We start from the raw sequence: 6,388 nt of genomic DNA on the forward strand, positions 1-6,388 counted from the left end.
AGCCCGAACAGCAGTGAGTAGCCTGCTGGAGGTTCGGCTCAGCCGATCCAGATGTTGGATCGGCTGAGTCGAACTCCTTCTACTGAGCATGTTCGGCCGACCCGAAGCCACACGAAGCAAGCCAATGGCTGAAATTAGCCGTACCAGCCTGAAGTGAATAGCCGAACAGTGTTCGGCTCACTTCACTTCAGATCGGTCATTCACTCGGCTGCCCTCGGCAGCTTCGTGAATAGACCCCTAACTCTTATTTGCCAAGGTTCAGTTTTCCTTTGCTTCCCCACCGCCATGTTCTGCTGCTGTGAGCAGGAAAATCCATCTGGGTAAGCTCCTCTGGAGAAAGTAGATTATGTGCTGCTGAAGAGGGGCGCTCTGTCCTGCATGGACAAAGGACAGGTTTGCTTTAAGAAAATAACAAATAGCACTTGCTAGTTCTGTCCATAGCATATGTTCCTGAATTACATTTTAAGTTATTAGGATGTTAACCTGAATATAATTTTTGATATGGCTAATATTCTGACTTCTTGACATTAGTCATTTATTTTCATTACCTTCATTAAAGAAAAGGGGCAGGCAACAAGTACACAGCATTAGCTGAATACACTAAAGCAGTCTGTATTAAATGTTTTTTTTTTTTTGTAAAATAATTATTTTATACAAATAAAAATTAAATACAATAGTATTGTATAATAAATAAATAATAGATAGATAAAATTGCTCACTGGCCATCATAATTTACCTTAAAGTGACATTAAAGTCAAAAAAATGTTCCCTCCCCCCAATGTTAATGTCAGCACTTACCTTTAAATTATGTCTCTTAATCCAATCTTCCTCTTCTTTCCTGATGTTTTCATTTGCCCCTCCAGCGGTGCGGCGACGCTCCGATCCAGCGCACACTCCTCTGTCCTTGCTGGCACTTCCGATCCCGCGGTGTCTGCATGCGGGTGCACGCGTCCATGGACTTACCTTGCGTCTCTGCTCATCTCCCGGCCGAAAATCCAAACTGCGCATGCGCCCGCCCCAAGATTCTTTGCGGCTGCCTGAGCAGTTTCAGATTCTCGGGCGGGAGCACGCGGCGACAACGGGGTAAGTTTAAAGCGCTGTTAAAGCGTGTTTAAAAAAAACTTTTTGCATATATCTACTGCTTGCTAGCAGTAGATATATGCAAAAAGTTTTTTTTTTAAACCCGCAGTGGCATCGGGAAAAAAATCGGGAAAAAAAACCCCTCTGTTTTCTTTGCCTGTATCTACTGCTTGCTAGCAGTAGATATAGGCAAAGAAAACAGAGGGTTTAGAAATCCTTTAAGTAAACATCCCCTTTATAGTACATAAGATAGTCCATGAGCTCTCTAGTCGCAGCGAGCTCTAGGGAAATGAAAGCAGTTTTTTCCCCCATATTAAGTACTGCAATGATGATGTTCCCAACCAGTGTTTGTGTTTGTTCCAATACACCAATTGTATAGTATTGGAGCTATCCACCTGCATGCTTGACAAGCTACAACCACTCACCCCAGCTTTTTTTAAATTTATATAAACACATTTACATCTGTAAAAATGGTTTAAGGATTCTTGCTTTGTTGTAAAGTGGGAGTGGTTTAAAAATGCAATGAATAGTTTTTATTTATTAGCAACTTACAAAGTGCTAAAAAAATAAATATATTAAATCAATATGTAAGGAGTCCACCCTATTAAAACAGCATTAATTATCCTAGGTACACTTGCACACTGTAGTTGGGTTGTTCCAAACTTCTAGAACTGACCACAGTTCGCCTGTGGATTAAGGCTGCTCGCTTGCTTCTCTCTCTTCATGTAATCCCAGACTCAATGATATCTTGTTTCTGGGGGGCATAGCATCTCTTCAACGACTGTTTTTCTTTTTGCTCAAAAAAGTTCTTTATGATTTTGGCTGTATGTTTGGGCTCATTGTACTGCTGCAGAATGAATCTTGGACTTATCATAAGCTTCCCTGATGATATTGCACGATGTGTAAGCATCTGTCTGTACTTTTCAGCATTGAGAAGACCATTCATTCTGACCAAATCCCCAACTCTATTTGCATAAATGCAGCCCCAAAATGGCAAGGAACATCCACCATGGATCACTGTGTTCTGCAGACACTCATCCCTGTACCACTCTCCAGGCGTTGTGCTCAGTTGTGCCATTGTGTATACATTTTTACATTGCGCTATCTTCGATAACAATAAAGTAAAATTAAATTACAAACTTTTTTCAATAATGAATCCAGATAAAAAAATATATATACATTGCCCCACAAAGTATTTCTTTAAATGTTTGCCCAACCAGTCATCGTGCTTCCAAACAGCTGGCTCCAACTCTCAGCTCAGCTTGCTTGAACTTCCTACACCACTCCAAGATCACTAGGGGCAACAGAGTCTCCAGGAGCCCTGCAAGGGAAAGGAGCCACCCTAAAACAGGCTATCAGGGCCAGTGCTCAGGGGACAAGGTGATTAAGGAGGAAATTAAAAATTTTAAACATCAAGAAGCAGCAACCACCGTAAGTGATTTCATCTGCATTTGAAATAGCTTAAAAAAAAGGAGCATGGCTTTTCCTCACCCAGTTTTATTTCTCCTACACAGTTGACTCTGTTTGATTTAATAATTATATATTTTAACCTACATGTTATCTTGCCAATCATTAGCACCTGTTTGGTATAATTGTAATAATAATCACTCACGTTTTCGTATGTCTGCAAAATCCTCTACTGTGTGCAATTGTACCTGGGAGAACCGATTGTATTTTAAGCCAAATATTGATTTGATTAGGTTTTTTTCTGCTTATGCACTTTGAATGTTAACTGGTAAAAACACATATGTATGTATACATTTACATACATACATACAGTGTGTGTGTTTCTACCAGTTAACATTCAAAGTGCATAAGCAGAAAAAACCTAATCAAATCAATATTTGCCTTTAAAATATAATCAGTTCTCCCAGGTACAATTGCACACAGTAGAGGATTTTGCAGACATACGAAAACGTGAGTGATTATTATTACAATTATACCAAACAGGTGCTAATGATCAGCAAGATAACATGTAGGTTAAAATACAAATATTAAATCAAACAGAGTCAACTGTGTAGGAGGAATAAAACAATTATGATGTAAAGAAAAAACCCGGTGTATTGCAGTATTCAATGATACCTGTCTTAACTGGACTAAGATAATAATTTAAAAGACAAGCTTTCGTGAGTTAACCTCTCTTCTTCAGGTCAGAAGCAATACTAATCAACATTAGTATTGCTTCTGACCTGAAGAATAGAAGTTTACTTCCGAAAGCTTGTCTTTTAAATATGATGTTAGTCCAATAAGAAAGGTATCATTGCATACTGCAATACTCTGGGGTTTTTCTACATCTTGTCTACTGGACTAATACAGCTTACCCATTTACATTACACTATATGTAGTGTATACACACACACATACATACATACTAACACGCAATCCATACCAACTGCTTTTTGGATTTTTAGGCACAGAAAGTCTTGTTTAAAACATTAAGAATCAAAAAGACAGACACAAATAGTCATGCAATAAAACATTTGCACATAATTAGTTTTTTCTTATCAGCTTCTTTTATATTGTTTTGTTTTTTTCCAATAAAACAATAGATCTTAATGCATTTTACATGGACACAAACAATTTCAATAAACATTTTTTTTTTCTGGGTAAATACAAAACAGATACTGGTATAATGTTCAAGTCTGTATTCATGCAGAAAGGAAATGGCGGTTTTATACAAACTGTTCTTTAGATTTAAAAACAGTACCCTGGAGCATGTTTCCAATGGAAATTGCACATCTAGGATTCTTTTTGTGTGTACACTTCAGGAAGGCCACTTGTTTCCTGTGCAAGTATGCAATGTTTATAAAACATCAATCGTCATGAAACATTACCATAAAATTAACAGTAAATAATCATTGCATTTCCACATTTTCTACAATGTGTAATTAGCGGAGAATTCTGAGAAGTACATTCAGTAAGCTGCACAGGCAAGTATATAAAGATGATGAACACCTTTATCAAAGTAAAATAGAATTATACTTTAATTACAGTCAGTGATTTGCAGGATCTAGAGTTTATGGGGATTATTTGTGCAGAGAACTAAGACTGAAAAGTTAATGTCTTGCATATACAAGCAGAAAGCATCACACTAAAGTCTACACCCACCCAAAACCTAAAGGGCAACTCTAAGCAACAAGTAAAATTAGTTAAGTGCTAAAGCAATCTAGGAAACACTGCAACTGTGTTTAAGTCTGGAAGGCCACTTGGCAAAATAATCTTGAAACACAACATTAGGCAACAAATTAATTCAGCCAGTAGATTGCTAATGCTATGTTTAGCAACTATGGTAAAATCAAAACAACTTCTAATCTTAACCTGAGCTTTAATTAATCCAGTGCAGTTAGAATCCAAGAAGCAACCGCATGTGTTTCTGGAGGGGGTCTGGTTTTTCAGGCCACATGTGCTTGCAACTTCCTTTCTCTTTGGGGGAGATACATTGGGGCTTACTGTGGGCTGATTAGAGAATACCTGGCCTGTATATTTATTTGGGTCATTCTGTTCCCAGAATACCAGATGACCCACAAGATGATCCTAATGACCAGTTCTGAGCTATTTTTTTTATCCGCCTCCCCCCCCCCGAAAAAAATTAATCTCAGGTTGTTATAGTCACCTTCAACAATAAGTAGTCTCCTGCATTATTCTTTCCACAGGATGTTGATCTTCTGCGTTGAATGACACAGAACATCACTTAACCTGGCAAACTAAGTAAAAACCGAGTACAGGGCCTCACGGCCAGCACTCACAGTATGCTGATGCACAGAACGGCACGTCACCACATCAGTATAGCTCTCTGCATCATCCAGGACCACCCACTGCCTGGAGATGACCGAGGAGAAAGAAAAGAGGACCCAGTGCATCATTTGACTGGCCAGAACACATTAGAAATATTAATGTAAAAATTAAAAGCATAAAAAAAACAATGGGAGTGACCTCAAAGGAGGGCCTTGGAGTGGGAGAGTATTTTGATTCATTACAATGCATCTTCCTTGTGTGACTGAGTGAAAGGCAGCAAGAAGCATCGGTTCATAATTAGATATATTGCTATTGGTGTTTTCAAACTGCTAAACACCAGCAGCCAGGAAGTTCTTTGCAGTGGCCTGGTACAGTAGAGAAATGTCAGGATAAAAAACAAAAAAGTTCTAGGAGGTAGGCCTTTTTTTTGTATGCATTGTATAAGTTTATCTTCAATTTTATTAGCATTGGACCTCCAATTATTATCGGTGGGCAATTTGAAGAACTCACTAGACTTTCTGGTCCAGACTACATTTCTGTATCTGTGCATTTGCTGCAGACATTCTAGGGGGTCAAACTTTTATAGCCATTTTTCCTTTTCTTATTTTGTTTTTCATTGCATGGTATGCTCAAAAAGAATCATATGTAGCTCCTTATTTAGCCAATTAATGCCAATTATGTAAATAGAATGGCAAAATATAACAAATGGCCCAGATGGTACCTCTGTTATAGTTTTTTCCACACCCATAGTCTTAAGTAGCACATTTATCTGATGACAGACGTCAAAAAAAGAGACAGATGGCATCACCAAAAACGCCACTGAGCATTGTTGGAGCTCAATGATGACTATACTCTTGCATGCGCAGAAGAGGACACATTCCAACATGCTCAATGACTAATAGAGTGGTACATACATAATGGAGGGAAAGTTCCAGGGGGCTGAGAGTAATAAACGGCACTTGCGTAATATAGGAAGTGTCAGAGGTGCACAGACTAATGAATCAACGCATGTGCAGTAGAGTAAATGTCTGATGTGTCCAGAAACTATTGAAGCAGCACAGGTCCTAGGTACAGTCAACACTTGGGGATCAGCCACTTGCATAGCAGCTCAGAAGTGTTGTCAACTCAGCAGTGGGCACAAGCTTATAAGCAGGGTATAGTCAGCATCTCCAGGTAATTTCTTTGCAAAAGCTTCATATGATAAAAATAAGAATACTAGGATTGTGAGTACCTTATGGAAACCTTACAATAATCATTTTTAATATTTAATTGGGGAGACAAAGTGTAGTTCATGGCCTATGCAGGAACCTCTCTGTGAAATCCAACCATGGAATGCTTGATATACAAAGGGCTTATATAACATACAAGATGTTAACAAACACTGAAATGTATATTAATGGGCATACTTACTCAAATAAAATTAAATCATTCTCCATGTTCTCTTATACAATTTACCTAATGTGCTTTAGGATATAAAGCTAATGGTTTACAATTAAATTGCTTCAAATAGGATCATCTATTGAAATCAAATTGTTTTCAGAATTGGAAGTAGTAGTCTTTCACCCCCAACTTC

The sequence above is a fragment of the Nanorana parkeri genome, unplaced genomic scaffold (genome assembly GCF_000935625.1).
Source record: "Nanorana parkeri isolate BGI_ZX_2015 unplaced genomic scaffold, ASM93562v1 scaffold577, whole genome shotgun sequence".
Classification (NCBI taxonomy): Eukaryota; Metazoa; Chordata; class Amphibia; order Anura; family Dicroglossidae; genus Nanorana; species Nanorana parkeri.